A 17,981-nucleotide genomic window follows, 5' to 3' on the forward strand; every position below is an offset into this window, starting at 1 on the left:
CTTGTCACCATCCCTCCAGCCTTACAAATGATATTTAAAGATGTGCTATATAGAAAAAGACAAAGATGGTTATCATCATGAAAGAATGTGAAGGCAGAAAAACCTTCAGTGAAAGTACAAAGGAAATCCAAAACAAAAAATAGGAATATTTACAGGGAAATGGCAGAACCAAGTCATTAATTATCAATAACCTTGAATGTAAATTGCCTAAATTTTCCAATTAAAAAGATACAGATTGGCTAAATGGAGTTAAAAAACAAAACCCATCTATTGGCTGCCTACAAGAAACACACCTCGGGTGCGGGCACCGTGGCTCACTTGATTAATCCTCTACCTGCAGTGCTTGCATCCCATGCAGGCATCTGGTTCCAGTCCCAGTTCCTCCTCTTCCAGTCCAGCTCTCTGCTGTGGCCCAGGAGGGCAGTGGAGGATGGCCCAAGTGCTTGGACACCTGCACCTGCATGGGAGACCAGGAAGAAGCACCTGGCTCCTGGCTTCAGATCAGCGCGGCACCATCCATAGCAGCTATTTGGGGAGTGAACCAATGGAAGGAAGACCTTTCTCTGTCTCTCTCTCTCACTGTCTATAACTCTACCTGTCAAATAAAAAAAAAACACCCCACCAATAAAGATGCATGCAGACTGAAAGTGAAAGGATGGAAAAATATTTTCCATGCTAACAGAAAGCAATAACAAGCAGGTGCAGCCAACCTATCAGACAAAATACACTTGAACACAAAATAGACTTTAACACAAACTAAAAACTAAAAGACAAAGAAGAGCATAATGTAATGACTAGGGATCAATTCAACAACGAGATGTGACTAAAATATATATGCACCCAATGACAGGGAGCCTGGCTGTTTCAAACAAATGTTAATGGATCTAAAGGGAGACACAGACTCTAATACAACAGTAATGGAGGAATGCAACACCCCACTTTCAGCAATAGACAGTTCAACTAGACAGAAATTCAACAAAGAAGCAGAGTAATGCCACACTATGGACCAAATGGACCTAAGTGATATCTACAGAACCTTTCATCCCACAGTTGCAGAATATACATTTTTACATCAGTACATGGGACTTTTGCTAGGATACACCATATGCTAGGCCATAAAGCTACTGTCAGCAAATTAAAAAAAAATTTTTGAAATCTTACTGCGCTTCTTTTTTTTTTTTTTTTTTTTTGACAGGCAGAGTGAGACAGAGAGAAAGGTCTTCCTTTTCCCGTTTCACCCCCCAGATGGCCACTACGGCCGCCATGCTGCGCCAATCCGAAGCCAGGAGCCAGGTGCTTCCTCCTGGTCTCCCATGCGGGTGCAGGGCCCAAGGACTTGGGCCATCCTCCACTGCCCTCCTGGGCCACAGCAGAGAGCTGGACTGGAAGAGGAGCAACCGGGACAGAACTGGCGCCCCAACTGGGACTAGAACCTGGGGTGCTGGCGCCACAGGCAGAGGATTAGCCAAGTGAGCCAAGCCGCGGCATCAGCCTTACCCGTGCATCTTTTCTGACCACAATGGAATGAAGCCTGAAATTAACAGCTCAAGAATCTTGAGGACATATGCAAACACATGGAGACTGAACAACATGTTCCTGAATGAAAACTGGGTCATAGAAGAAATCAAAAGGGAAATCAAAAAATTTCTGGAAATGAGTGAAGATGACAATACAACACATCAACACTTATGGGATACAGCAAAAGAAGTGTTACGAGGTTACGAGAAAGTTTATTAACAATTGGTGCCAAGGAAGGTGCTGTGTCACAGTGGGTTAAAGCCCTGGCCTGAAGTGCCAGCATCCCATATGGGTGCCAGTTCTAGTCCCAGCTGCTCCTCTTCCAATCTAGCTTTCTGCTATGGCCTGGGAAAGCAGAAGAAGATGTCCCAAGTCCTTGGGCCCCTGCACCTGCATGGGAGACCTGGGAGAAGTTCCTGGCTCCTGCTTCCGATTAGCGCAGCTCCAGCCACTGCAGCCATCTGGGGAGTGAACTAATGGATGGAAGACCTCTCTCTCTCTCTTTCTCTCTCTCACTCTCTCTGCCTCTCCTCTCTGTGTAACTCTTTCAAATAAAATAAATCTTTAAAAAAAATAACAATTGGTGCCTACATCAAGAAACTGGAAAGGCACCAAATAAATGAGCTGCCAGTACATATCAATGATCTAGAAAAACAACAACTGAAAGCCAAACAACAAACCAAACCCAACTGAGTAGGAAGAAAGAAATAGTTAAAATTAGAGAATGAACAAAATTGAAACAAAAAACTACAAAGCATCAGTGAAATGAAGAGCTAGTTTTTTGAAAAAATAAAATTGATGTACCATTGACCCAACTAACCAAAAAAAAAAAACCAGGGAGAAAACCCAAATTAATAAAATCAAAATGAGGGACCACTGCTGTGGTGCAGTGGGTTAACAGCCTGGCCTGAAGTGCCGGCATGCCTTATGGGTGCCGTTTCAAGACCCGGCTGCTCCACTTCTGATCCAGCTTTCTGCTATTGCCTGGGATAGCAGAAGATGACCCAAGTCCTTGGGCCCCTGCATCCACATGGGATACATGGAAGAAGATCCTGGCTTCTGGTTTTGGATAGGCACAGTTCCAGCCGTTGTGGCCAATAGGGGACTGAACTCTCAACTCTCAGATGGAAGACCTCTCTCTCTCTCTCTCTCTCTCTCTCTGCCTCTCCTCACTCTGTGTAGCTCTGCCTTTCAAATAAATAAATCTTTTTTTTAAAAAAATCAAAAATGAAAAAGAAAATATAACAAGGGATACCACAGAATTAAAAGACTCATAGTGGGGGGAGAGGGGGTCAAGATGGTGGTATACCAAACAGTATTTTTCACTCTGTGTTTCTATGTGGGTGCAAACTGTTGAAATCTTTACTTAATATATACTAAACTGATCTTCTGTATACAAAAGAAATGAAAATGAATCTCGATGTGAATGGAAGGGGAGAAGGAACGAGAAAGGGGAGGGTTGTGGGTGGGAGAGAAGTTATGGAGGGGGAAGCCATTGTAATCCATAAACTGTACTTTGGAAATTTATGTTCATTAAATAAAAGTTAAAAAAAGAGATAGAATTAGTAATAAAAAGACAGCAAGATAAACTAAAAAAAAAAAGAGATGGTGGTATAGCAGCAAGGTGTGCAGAGTCGCGCAGAGAGAAATTGATGAATAGAGGGGACAGTCAGGTGACAGAACCACAAAAGGTTGGCTAGAGTGACACGGGAGCATGCCAGAGTGTAGGGGTCCACCCTGGGGCAGGTAGAGGTGCCCAGAACTGCAGAAAGAGAATGAAAAAAACAAAACAAAACAAAGGAATCAGCGGAGGGACGACTGTAGTGGCTTCTACTGCCACCTCCTCCTACCCACCCTGGGACGGACAGGTGAGACACATGCACAAGGTTGAGTGGGGAAGGAAATCAAAACAAAGTGAATAGCACCCATGGGAAGAGGGTGCGATCCAGGGGGACGAACTGAGAGATTGAACATGCCAAGATCCCTCGGTGTCTCCCCCACCCCAATCAGAGCTGCAGCAGGCAGAGAGCAGTCATCTTGTTTGTTTACATTCAGGCATGAAAGAGGGCGGGCTCTGCTTTCGCCTTCTGAAGGAGGGAACTTCAGTGGCAGGGACCTCAGCGATATGGAACAACTCCCCACTCGTGGCACAGGGGGCGCAGCGACGGGGGCTGAACAATGGAGGCCCAGGCACTTTAGGGCAAACAAAGGAACAGGGAAACTGGCCCCAAGGGGCAGGGCTTGGCACCTCAAATCCCTGGCACCAGCCTACTCAAGTTACCAGAAATAAACAAACGCTAGAAGGCAGAGCTGCCTGCTTACACTGGCTATCGTTACAGACCCATAGCAGAGGGAAATCAAGCTGAAAATTAAGCCAATCAGAAATGCTGGAGAATAAAGGAAAAATTCAGAATAAGAATATAGAAGAACCTATGAACTCGCCAATGGAGAAGGCTAAACCATCCATAATAGAGGCTGAAGAAGAATTTGAAGTCATGCCAGAAAAGGAATTCAGAAAATTAAAAATCAGATTATTTAGAAGTAATGAGAAACAGATTCAAGATCTGAACAAAAAGCATGCCCAAGGATTAGTGATCCTAAAGAGAAGCCAGAATGAAATAATGGAAATGAAAAACTCAATTGACCATATAAAAAACACTGTGGAATCCCTCAAAAATCGAACAGATGAAATAGAAGAGCAAATATCAGAACTTGAAGACAAACTTCCAAAAATAATACAGTCAGATCAAACACAGGAAGAAGAAATTAGAAAATTAAAAAATACAATTGAAGACCTACACGATTCGATCAAGCATTGTAATGTCCGGATGATAAGAGTCTCTGAGGATGTGGAGAGAGAGAATGGATTGGAAGGCGTTTTCAATGAAATAATATCAGAAAACTTCCAACAGAGGCAGATTGATAGAAACAACCAAATTCAACAAATACTCAGCAGCCCCAACAAATTAGACCAGAAGAGAAATTCACCACGACACATTGTGGCAACACTCAGCTCAGTGAAACACAAAGAACAAATCCTAAAATGTGCCAGAGAGAAACGACAAATCACATTCAGGGGTAATTTAATCAGACTCACCCCAGACTTCTCATCACAAACACTACAGGCAAGGAGACAGTGGCATGATATATTCCAAGTTTTAAAAGACAAACAATGCCAACCTAGAATACCATACCCCGCAAAGCTATTATTTATGAATGAAGGGGAAATAAAGATATTCCACAATAAACAGAAACTGAAAGAATTTGTATCCTCGCATCCAACCTTACAACACTGGCTCAAAGATGTGCTGCACACAGAAATACAAAAACAAGAACTTCACTACGAAAAAGGCGAATGTAGAAAATGACCCAACTAAACTACAAACAAATCTCAAAATACATAAACAGCTCGTTTAAGGAAACATGACTGGAAAAAACAGTATTTAACAATAGTCACACTGAATGTAAATGGCCTCAACTCTACAACCAAGAGACAGAGACTAGCTGATTGGATCCAAAAAGAGAATCCATCTATATGCTGACTTCAGGAAACACACCTTATCAGCAAAGATGCACACAGACTGAAAGTTAAAGGATGGAAAAAGATATTCCAAGCAAAGAGAAATCAAAAAAGAGCTGGCTTTTTTTAAATCTGTAGATGGCGGAATAGGAAGGGAGCACACTATTAGTCCGGGGGAGAGACAGTTTAATAAAAGTGGAGATACTGCAGGGTCAAGGAAGAGTAGGGGAAGAAACAGCAGAGGAAACTCTTCTGGAACTAGTGATTCACAGTGGACCTGTGTGGAGAGCGTGGGAGCCCAAGTTCGGGACACCAGCGGCAGAATCAATACACCAGCGCTGGAACGCGAGGTGAGCTGAAACTCAATAGCCCAAGACACCAGCGGGCAAGCGGAAAGAGGAGACTAGAGGGAACGAGGCTTGAAACTCTGTGGGGGAGAGTTCACCAGGCTAACTAGAAGAGAGAGAGGAAAAAAAAAAGTGACTGATACGGACACGAGTTTCTCTCTCTCCGCTCACCTCTCAAAGGCGAGCAAGACAAAGACCAGGCGCCATTTTGACATACGTCATAAGCAGGGCGACCTCAGGTCTGCACCAGCCCTGAGCCTAGCAGAAAAACCTGACTCTGGGGGGAGGGGTGAAATAACAGGAGATTAGCATCTAACTTGGCAACCCAGTGGGAGACTGTAGGAGAATTGGAGCCCACACTGAGGGCAGCACAGATTCCCTGTGTAGTCCTTGGGAAAGAGTTTCCAATCTCTGGCTCCTGTGGGTATATCATTTGCCTGCTAACTACCTCCAATTACGTTCAGCTGTGCGGAATTACTTCCCTTTTGAATCAAAAAAAGAAAGAAAGAAAGAGGGATTTACCACACCTAACCTGGGAGTGTCATCTTTGACACACCCTCAACCCTGAGGAACCAAACAAAGCTCTCAGTCCACGCTCATCTCAAGCCTCTAAGGCTCCACTGAAAGCAGACAGTCCACTTAATATAGAGCCATAGTGTAACAAGAAAAAACACCACAGTGAAGAAACCAAATATCCCAACATGCCAAACAACAAACGCAAAAACCGAGGTAACAAGAACAAGGAAGACACTATGATGCCCCCAAATGAAAAAAGACACCCCAATTCAAGATTATGAAGATGATGAGATAGAAGAAATGCAAGAAGCAGATCTCAAAAAATTGATAAGAACATTAAGAAGCTCTCAAAAACAAATTCTTGAACTACAGAAATCCTTAATGGACAAGATAGAAAATCTCTCTCATGAAAATGAAATATAAAGGAGGAACCAAAATGAAATGAAACAACTAGTGGAACAAGAAACTGTGATAGTGACGAGAAATCATAATGAAATGAAGAATTCAATAGATCAAATGACAAACACATTAGAGAGCCTTAAAAACAGAATGGGCGAAGCAGAAGAGAGAATATCGGACTTAGAAGACAGAGAACAGGAAAGGAAACAGACAAACCAAAGAAAAGAAGAGGAAATTAGAAATCTAAAAAATATTGTCAGGAATCTACAGGATACTATTAAAAAAACCCAACATTCGGGTTCTAGGAGTTCCTGAAGGCATGGAGAGGGAGAAAGGATTAGAAGGCATTTTCAGTGAGATACTAGCAGAAAATGTCCCAAGTTTGGAGAAGGACAGAGGCATCCTAGTACAGGAAGCTCATAGAACCCCTAATAAACATGACCAAAAGAGATCATCACCACGACATGTTGTAATCAAACTCACCACAGTGAAACATAAAGAAAAGATTCTAAATGTGCAAGAGAGAAACGTCAGATTACTCTTAGAGGATCTCCAATTAGGCTCACAGCAGACTTCTCATCAGAAACCCTACAAGCTAGAAGGGAATGGTGAGACATAGCCCAGGTACTAAGAGAGAAAAACTGCCAGCCCAGAATATTATATCCTGCAAAGCTCTCATTTGTGAATGAAGGTGAAATAAAGACTTTTCATAGCAAACAGAAACTGAAAGAATTTGTTGCCACTCATCCTGCCCTGCAAAAGATGCTTAAAGATGTGTTACACACAGAAACACAGAAACATGGTCACCAATATGAAAGAAGATAAAGGAAGGAAACCTCACAGCAAAAGAGCACAGGAAGCTCAATTTCTCTTTGACATAGAATTAAACTCTGATGCTCTGTTAAAGCAATGTGTTAAAGTAATCTATTATGTTCTCTTGATGTCTGTTACATTCTAATTGTTCAAAAACAGCTGAATTTTTATTAAGAGCTATGGGTTATTTAAATATGTGCTTATTTTCAAACATTTCAATAATCACCTTGTAACAATGATCAAATTTGGTCTATGTTATGTCATGATTTTAAGGAATCTTATTTCAACCAGATATTTTGGATTTTGAGCCTTCTTGGCATTCTTGACAGGCATTCAAAAAATCAAAGTTTCAAACAATCTGGACTCTAAAATTTCCAGTAAATCCTGGACTTTGGTTTTTCCAGTTTGGGCCCAACTGAAAAAATCGAAGGACCTATGTCTCTCATCTTATAGAGACATCAACTAATCAGGCTGTTTGGATTATATTAGAAGTACTGTCAAGATGTGATGTGGTACCAAACTTTAAGTTTCTATAATGGAAAATGCTATTAATACAAATGTTTCAGAATTAAAAAGTCTAATGATCTTATGATACTAGACATGATAGTTATCTTTATGAGAAAGCCCAGAGGCCTAAAGGGTTAAATACTTGTAAAATCCTACAGGGGCTTTCAAAAATACTGTGAAGTAAGCAAGTGCCTCTTGTTGGTTGATGAGTTTATAATTTTAAACATGGCGACTTAAAGTCTTTTGTCATCCACAGTTATATATGATTTGCTGCTCATAAAACTAAAGTGTTGTTGGTTCTGTGTTTAGCTGTCCTCCTATAGGTTCCTATGGACTTTTTCCAGCCACTTCTATTGTATTCAGTACTTTGGGATGGCTCTGTAAACAGATGAAGCCAATAATGTATTAACAGTACCAACTGAGAGAAAGTATGGTTAACTGAGGTTACTAAAAACAAAAAGCAACTCAAATCAATTGGCAATCTACAAAAAGAGTTAAAGATTTTAAAAGCTATTATTAAAATTGCTATATTGGTCTATTATGCTATGTTATATGTGTGTACATATTGTATGTCCACATGGGGAAATTTTATTAAGAGTTTTATTTTAAATGGCTTATAGATAAGATTGTCCATAAATTTAAGCTGCTAAAATCAATCAAAGATACATTTTAATTTGTGTGACCTGAATCTGTGTATCATATGTTTTAAACTTGTTGGTAGAAAGAAACTAAAAACATTTTATATGGTTGTGCTTAAGTTTACTGGTTAAACAAACTACACCATGTTAGATATTTAAGAGGTGTTTTCAAATACATGATTCTTAAAATTTATAGAAGGCATTGGACCTTCTGGTAAGTGTTTTCTTAAGTTGTTATCTAATGGTTGAAACGGTTTGCTAAGTATTCATGTGATATTGCTATTGTCAGCAAGCGATCTAGGACTTGCTCCCTGATTTCTCTATTCTAAGCCCAACTTGTTCTTTCATTTCTCTATTCTCTTCAAGGTACGAAACTAATTCTATTATGAAGGAATCTGTAGGATGCACAATTTAATCTTTAGACCTTATAAAAGAGATGGCTAACATTTTTCTGTAATAGCATAGCCAAAATAAGAGCTTAAATTATAATTTCATAGTTATATTCACTTCGCCACCAGCGAAGTATACAGTAAGTAGAAATAACCTCCCTTTCAGACCAAAGGGAAAGAAAGTTGTTAAGTGAGAATATAATTTTCCTCATGGGCATTGTCTACCTTAGAAAAACTACTACAGAACATGCCTGTGACTATAGACTTGTAGTTCAGGCCACCGAAGATTAGAGATGGGACTTGGGAACTCCCTTGACTTGCATCCTCTGGTCTGCTTTAACACAAACCAGGAGGAAAAGAAAGCTAGGCATCAGAAGCAATGGGTGGCAGGCCTATTAATGGCTGTTCTATACAGTGATCTGCCCTCAAGGAGACCCAACAGGCCAGTCCACTGCAGTGGCTTTCAATGTGGTAAGCCTGGGCTTCAGCAGAAGTCAGCTTGTGAAGAGCCCTGGCAGCACTGCCAAGAGTTGGATCACTGGAAATGGACCTGCCCTGGAGTCGAAGGATGCCCAGGTCAGAGCCACAGATCTTATTGGCTCTAAGCTGAAAAGCCCTTCACTCAGCCCAGTTTCCAAAGTGACCACCGCAGCTGAGGGGACGGCCATGTAGGGTCAGCAACAATGCAGGCAGAACTATCAATTTCTTGTTAGAGATGCCACCTGCCTTTACCTGGCCAGCTCTCCTCCCAGGCCAGCCAAGTAATGAAAGTCAACAGAGTGCTCTCCCCTAGGAGGTTCACACCTCCCTTAGGATATACCCCATATGAAGAGATAGATAGGTCTGGGCCTCTTAACTTACAAGGCCTAAAGTCCAACAGATTATTATCAAGCCCCTTCTGTCACATTCTATTTGCCTCTCAATCAGAAAACTTAATTGTAGCTTAGACAGCACCTTTCTTAGCTCCTCTAATAATGACTCTGTCCTTTGTTCTAGACCCTGTCTAGCACACTTGGGCCTCATTCCTTGGTAATCATAACCTCTACTCTACCACCAATGGCTCTACTCCCAACCTGTGTGTACTGATGGTCCTCTTCCCCACTTAATGCTGTATAATTGTTCAGACCTGGTTAATGCCACTCTTAGGATCATTGGTTACTATCCTCACTCTGTCTTTTATGACCTTGTCTAAATATGATCAGAGTCGGCGAACTCGGAAGGCTTCCATAGCCTTGGCAACTCATGACGGTAGCCTAGGGTGTTTACTGGCGCCATAAACTAGAGTGTCAATTTGTTGGGTCAACAACAAGAGTCACTGTGCACTTGCTCCTCATGTGGGATCTCTGTTCTTAATGTGCTGTACATTTTGATTTAATGCTATAACTAGTACTCAAACAGTATGTTTCACTTTGTGTTTCTATGTGGGTGCAATCTGTTGAAATCTTTACTTAATATATACTAATTTGATCTTCTGTATATAAAGAGAATTGAAAATGAATCTTGATGTGAATGGAAGGGGAGAGGGAGCGGGAGAGGGGAGGGTTGCAGGTGGCAGGGAAGTTATGGGGGGGGGAGCCATTGTAATCCATAAGCTGTACATTGGAAATTTATATTCATTAAATAAAAGTTTTTAAAAATATTAACTACAAAAAATGGAAGAGGCAAATCAGGAATGTCAATCCTATCTCTACCTAAAATTTTGGTACTTTGTTCCTCGAAAAAAAATCTGTTAAATTTGATTTTTGACACATGCCTCTGGGTATTCACTGAAAGAGCAGACACTCCACTAAGCCATGGAGGCATTGTCCAAAGATAAAAGCAAATGGCAGTGGGGGGAGGGGGGAACAAGTATCACCATAGACACTTAATAATAAATGCAGCAATTCAAGAAACAAGAATAAGGAAGACAACATGATGCCCCCAAAAGAACACAACACTTCAAAACTAGAATGTTAAGATGAAGAGACTGATGAAATGCCAGAAATGGATTTCAAAAAGTTGATCATAGGATTACTTAGAAGTAATCAGAAGCAAATTCATGAACTAAAGAAATCCATACATGACCCGAATGAAAGTTTATCCCACAAACTTGAGATTTTAAAAAGAAATTAAAATGAAATATTGGAAATGAAGAATTCAATAGACAAATAAAAAATGTGGCTTAGTGAGGCAGAAAAAAGAATATCCAAGTTAGAAGACAAATCTCTAGAAATTTTACAGTCAGACCAAAAAAAGGAAGAAGAAATTAGAAACTAAAAAATATGTCAGATTTATGGGATGCTACCAAGAGAAAGAAGGGACATCCAAGTACAGGAAGCAAACAGAACTCCTAACAGACATGACCATAAAAGATCTTCACCACGACACATTATAGTCAAGCTCTCCACAGTAAAACAGAAAGAAGTTCTAAAATATGCACAAGAGAAATGCCATATTACTTTCAGAGGATCTCCAATTAGCCTTAAGAAATCCTACAGGCTAAGAGAGAATGACGAGATATATCCCAAGTCCTAAGAGAAAAAAAACTCAACCCTGAATACTATACCCAGCAAAGTTCTCATTTATGAATGAGGGTGAAATAAAGACCTTCCACAACATTGAAGAATGTCACCATTTTTTTTAGTCCCAAAAAAACAAATACCCTATGTTTTCTCTTGTATGTGGTAGCTAATATAGAAAGAATACCCAAAAAAAATGTATAGGAAAAAAAGGACACTTTATGTTTGATTGTTTTAGCCTTGGTTTATTCTCCTATGGAACTGTAGCCTTTATACTTTTTATTTATTGAATATTATGATTAATGGTGCATTAAGCCTGTGATTATAGAATAGACTGAAATTATGTTTTTGCAAAAAAAAATGTTAAAGACTGGAAAGAAGGAGGGGGGTTGAGGAAAGAAGGAGAGGAAGTATGCTTATTTTCTTAGAATTGTACCTCTGAAATACATGAAATCTGTTTGTTTGTTTTTTTAAGATTTATTTTATTTGAAAGTCAGAGTTACACAGAGAGAGGAGAGGCCAGCCCAAAGCCAGGAGCTTCCTCTGGGTCACCCACATGGGTGCAGGGGCCCAAGGACTTGAGACATCTTCTACTGCATTCCCAGACCATAGCAGGGGGCTAGATCAGAAGCAGAGCAGCCGGGACTAGAACCGGTGCCCATATGGGATGCTGGTGCTTCAGGCCAGGGTGTTAACCTGCTGAGCCATAGTGCCGGCCCAAAATATGTTCTTTTTATATTAAAATTTTTAAAGGTAATAAAATTTATAAAAAGATCATTAGTTTAATCACATCTGCAAAAATCCTTCTGCCATAAGAAGCAACAGCCATTCTTTACAGGGATGACAGGGACAGGGGAAGGTGGGTTTTACTCCATCTACTACTGTCTCTAACACCCACCCCCAACAAAAAAGTGGGTGCAAGTGCTCAGCCCTGGTCTGTGCCACGGGGATGAGCACAACCAACCCTCTCAGCAATGCCTCATCTCACCTTCCCACCCACTTAACACAAACTCCAGAAGGCTGCCAATTGCATCTGTTTTGATCACTACAGAAGCCCAAACACCTGCACCCATACTTGAACACAGTTGTCAGAGACTCCGTTGAATGAATAAATGAGTTAGCAAATTAAAAAAAAAAAAACTTTACCCTTAAATCAAAGAAGATCAGCAAGGGAGAGGGAGACAGCCTTAGACCATGACAGAATCGGTGCACCTGCTGAGCAGGGAAGCACAGAGCCACGAAGATAGAAAGTGTCTATCCAATGGTGTGGGCACAGTGCACCTCAGCTCTGCACCTTGTTGCCCAGACAAGGACGCCATCCAGTTGCCCCTGGAACCATGCCCCAGGCAGAAGCAGACGAGACAGTCTACATGAGCAATGTTCCAGAAACACCAAGTTCATGGTCATAGATGAAGAGGAGGTTCTCCCGTGCATAATGACATCACAGTCTAGGATTCTGAGGGAGTAGGCAGGTCCCCCCAGCAGTTCCACACAGTCATCTGTGATTTGATCAGTGAAAATGTGCTTTGTAGATTTATTGAGCTGGCTTGGAAACTTGTAAAAGTCCTTGCCGAACTGTATTCACAGTCAGGGTGGAAAATAAAAGGTTTGGTAAAGAGAAAAATTAGTATTCAAATGATTTGCATATATGTAATATAAAATAAAACACACACATTCATCTTCAATCTTTTCATGAGCTAGGTGAGCACAGTTCCATGGTATCCTCCATTATAAACCACAAGATTGTGAATCAACTACAGTACACAAATATCAAACCTGATCAATGGCACAAGTATTAAAGATAATCATAAAAATGTGAGTAGAAGTCCTTTCCGACATTCCACTTGTTCCCTGGTTGTTTATAGTTGCCTATGCACAACGTTTTTAGCTACATGTTCCTTAGCCATTAGTTCACTTTAGTGAGTCTTTCCAAAACAGCTAACTTCATTTTTATTGGAATGACTTTTCCTTTTTACATTCACTGACACTTTAAGTAGGACTGAACTAAATTAAGCACAGTGAACACCACTGTACTCCACTCAGGTCCCCACTGCAGAGCTGATGCCTCCCTTGCCCAGATGCTGAGGACATGAGCTGTTGGAAGCTCATGCTGGGCCCTTTACTGGACTCCACTCCCTCAAGGGATCTCTGGGGTCCAAGCTTACAAGCCCTCGATGGAGGTGGCACAGAGCCAGTAACTATACGATGCAGCCCCAAGACCCAGCCCCTTTGCTTCAATCTGAGACAATGTCAAAGGCCATGGACGCCAGAGTGTCTGGGATACCTACAGAGGTTCCAGTTCAACGGCAGCCTCCCCTGTGCCATCAGGTGCATGTTCAAGAACACTGCTTAAAGTCTCTTCTGCCTTTTTACCTGAGATTCTGTTTCCGGGATCAAAGAGCTGACTAAAGTACAACCAGAAAGGAAACACAAAAGTGATCGATGTGAACACAGAAGACTCTTGGAGAGGGCAGCACTCAGCAGATTTGGGCACCCACAGAGAGCAAGAGTGGGCAGTGTGCCCCATGGGGAGTAGCCTGGCTATCCACCCTGCATACTCTTTCCATGGATGTTACTCAGAGAACCACCACTATCCAGACTAGACACGATCTGCCAAGAACTTTTTCCCCATATAAACAAACAGGAATGAAGCTCCTCCCCATACTTTTGTCTCCCATGCTACACACTGCTTCCTGACCTCAGGGGATCTCTGTGCCACAGCGTAGTGACCGAAGCAGAAGCACAGAGGGCCAACCTCCAGCATCTTCTGTACACAGAAGCCTCCGCCTACCTCCCAGCCTTGGTCCCAACAAACAAAGGCCTTGGAGCTCTGTAGCCAAAAAGAAGTCCGGGGCTCCCTGGCCTTGACTCTGGTTTCTATAACTGATGGGATGGCCCCCCAGAGGCTGGCCCCATCCACGCCATGGTCATGGTTTATATGGTTTTATGGTTTATATCAGCCTGCTGGGTACATACACTGACACTTTTTGCTGAGCTTCACATTCAGTTCAATAAACCCCGATGAGCTCCCAGTATTGGCAAAACCTGCATGTGGACAGGGTGGTTACACAAGACAGAAAGAGCAATAGCTTCGTGGTTGTAAGCCCTCCACCCCCACGCTGCCCTCCAACTGTGTAATAATGGGGAGGCAACGTCACGTCTCTGAGCCTCAGTTTTCTCATCCTTAAATAGAACAACTTTCTGCCTCTGTAGGGTATTGTACACATTAAACCAAGTAAGACAGAGCCCTTTGCTACCTGAATGCTACAAGTATGGAGTACGATTACTTCAAGTTTCATCACTGTCATGGTTAGGAAAGAGCTGTATCAGCCCCTTGTCTGGATTATACTCTCCCAGCAGTGGAAATGGGTTTGCAATAACATTGCTACATGCTTGTCTTTTGAACATTAGAAGGGGCCAGCACTGTGATGCAGTAGGTTAATCTTCTGTCTGAGGCGCTGGCATCCCATATGTATGCCGGTTCTAGTCCTGGCTGCTCCACTTACTAAACATGTCCTACGCATTAGGAACTGTTCAAAGTATTCCACATAGATTAACTCATTACATATACACAGTCAACACATTTCCATCCACAACAACTCCATGAGGTCATGTTACTATTATTACTATTCCTTTCCCAGACCAGGAACCAAAAGGAACACACAAGTGGGAGATCCCAGATGACTCAACAGGGTAGATCCACACTGACTTTAGCGGGGGATAAGAACAAAGGAAGGACATGTCCAGGGGCCTTCCTGATGGAAATTTTCTGCAGAGAAGTGACAAAACAGTGAAGACTCCCCGGGACAAGAGGAGACAGACACTGCTGTACAAGCCGTGCAGCACAGCCAGCTTGCCAGCTCTGAGCCACCATCTTACCAAGTCAAGGTAGGAAGTACACTCCCCAGCACTCAGTTCTAGCTGAGAGGAATTCCAGTCACCCCCTGGCATGGACTGCAGCCTGGGGAGGTGACTGGGGTCCCAGCCCTGCGAGGCGAGGAGCAGGGAGTCCCCTTGCTTCCTTCCCCTCCCCCACTCCCACAGAGCACCATACATGCAGCAGTCAGGAGGAGATGCCAGCTTCTGAGAAATGAAAGGAGCCTGCGGCAACCATGGCACTGCTGGTACTGCCTCAGAGACAACCTTGCACACCACACTTTACTCCAGTCCGCAGCACAAGCGGGAGGCAGAGTGCGCACCTAACCCCGGGCCCCCTTACAGAGAGCACACTGCCTGCCTCCCAAATACAAAATACAGTGGAAAGACTTACAGACCCGGTGATGCGGAAGAAAGAATATGTGACTCGGCCGTAGCGTCCATTAGGGGAGTGAACCAACGGAAGGAAGACTTTCTCTCCGTATCTCTCTCTCACTGTCCTTAACTCTGTCAAATAAATACATTAAAAAAAATATGTGACTAGAAAACCATTCTTTGGAAATATCTCAGTCAGACCAAAAAAAAAAAAGAATTAGCAAAACTGCCAGCAGTATTCCACAGATCTCAAATATTATCAAATGATATAACATATGGGTCTCTGAAAGTTTGAGAGACTGGATTAGAACACCTATTCAATGAAACAATAGTAGAAAACTTCTTAGGAGTTCCTGAAGGAATGGAAAAACAAAATGGCATCAAAGACTTATTCAGTGATACAATAGCAGAAAATTTCCTTCATTTGGAGAAATATATGGAATCCAAATACAAGACCACCAAATAGAATCGGAAAATATTTTCATAATGACACATTAGTCAAACATTCGAAAGTAAAACATAAAAAAAAATCCTAAAATGTGCAAGAGACAAATACCAGATTATCTTTAAAGAAACTCCCAATTAGAATGACAACAGGCTTTTCTCATCAGAAACCCTACAGGCTAGGAGAGAATGGAGAACTAGTATAAGTGCTAAAAACAAAACAAAAAAACTGTTAACCCATAATACAGTACTCAGCAAAATCCTCTTCTACAAATGAAAATAATTAAAATTGAAAGAATTTTCCATCACTTGCCCAGCCTAACAAATGATACTTAAGGACACGCTACACACAGCAGTAGAGAAAGGTATCGTTATAAAAGAATGGGGAGGAAGGAAATCTAGTAACTGTGATTATAATAAAATTATGTGCAGTAAGTTACAGGGTAACTGCCTATTAAAAAGAAATGTTAATGGATTTAAAGAGAGACACAGACTCCAATACAACAGCAATGGGGAACTTCAACCCCACTTTCATCAACGAATGGATCAACCTGACAGAACATCAGCAAGGAAACAGTTAATTGTCACTAAGGACCGAATGGACCTAACAGATGTCTACAGAACGTTTCTTCCCACAGTTGCAGAATACACACGCTCCTCACCAGTGCAAGGAACTTTCTCTAGCACAGACCACATGCTACGACATAAGGTCTCAGCAAATTCAAAAAATCAGAATCAGACCATGCCTCTTCTCCGACCACAGTGGAATGAAGCTGGGATTCCACAACTCCGAATCTCCAGAAGGTATGTAAACACATGGAGTAGAACAACGTGCACCTGAATGAACAGTGGGTCATTCCAGAATTCAAGAGAAATGAAAACATTTCTGGAAACGAATGAGAACAACAATACAACATCAAAACTTACAGGATACAGCAAAAGCAGTGTTCAAGGAAGCTCTATGGGTCCTCCAAGCAGGCCGACAAGGGCGGCAGGAGAGGGCCCCTCGCCGGAGCCGGCGACTTCCAAACAATGCGTGGAACTGCCTGCCTCGGAGCGGGCGAGCATCGAGCGGAAGCGGCAGTGGGCGCTTATGCTGCGCCAGGCCCGGCCGGCGGCCCGGCCCTACCCTGCAACTGCAGGTGCAGCTACCGGAGGCGTGGCTAATGGAAAACCCCCAAAATAATTGACACAGGAGGAAGCTTCATCCTGGAAGAGGAAGAAGAGGAGCACAAAGTAGGAAAAATTGTTCATCAACCAGAGATGCTGACGATAAACACAAGCTGATAACCAAGACAAGCAAAACAAGAATACCTTCTGAAAGACTGCGATTTAGAGAACAGAGAACCAGCTCTGAAATTTATCGTGAAGGGGAGTCCTCATCATTTGCAGTGGGGTGCTATGAAACGCTACTTAAAACTACAGGTCCCCGATAAGTTCTCTTTCTTAATTTTACTTCTGGTTCAGGTGGTGGCTTAGCGATGACCTGCTCATAACTGGCCCCTACTCAGACAGTAAAAAGATTCTTTTTCTTTGTTTTGCAAGGAAAAAAAAAAAGGGGAACTTTATAACAATTGGTGCCTACATCAAGAAATTGGAAAGACACCAAATAAATGATCAATGCATCTCAAAGACCTACAATAAAGACAGCAAACCAAACCCAAGATTAGTAAAAAAGTAATAAGACAGTAAAAAAAATTGAAAATGAAAACCAATAAGGATCAAGGAAGCAAAGAGCTGGTGTCTTGAAAACAAAATTAATACACAATTGGCCTAATAACCAAATAAAGAGGGAGAAGACCCAAATCAATGAAATTAGAGATGAAAAAGGAAACACAACTGATACCACAAAAATAAAAAGAATGATCAGAAATTACTACTACAAAGAGCAGTATGTCAACAGATTGGGAAAGCGAGAAGATATGGATAGGTTCCTGGACACATACAACCTACCTCAATTGAACCATGAAGACATAGAAAACCTAAACAGACCCATAACCAAGATCGAAATTTAATCAGAAATAAATACCCTCCCAGCAAAGAAAATCCCAGGAACGGATAGCTTCACTGCTGAATTCTACCAGACATTGAAAGATCTCTAATTCTGCTCAAGCTATTCAAAACAACTGAAAGGGAGAGAA

The 17,981-nt window shown here is 41.9% G+C and overlaps 1 pseudogene; it reads left to right on the top strand.

The window, feature by feature from the left end:
• The first annotated feature begins 16,714 nt into the window (after window positions 1-16,714).
• Window positions 16,715-17,319, top strand: LOC133759283 (DNA repair protein complementing XP-A cells-like; annotated as a pseudogene).
• The last annotated feature ends 662 nt before the right edge of the window (window positions 17,320-17,981 follow it).

This window comes from Lepus europaeus, chromosome 5 (assembly GCF_033115175.1).
Source record: "Lepus europaeus isolate LE1 chromosome 5, mLepTim1.pri, whole genome shotgun sequence".
In the NCBI taxonomy this organism is placed as follows: domain Eukaryota; kingdom Metazoa; phylum Chordata; class Mammalia; order Lagomorpha; family Leporidae; genus Lepus; species Lepus europaeus.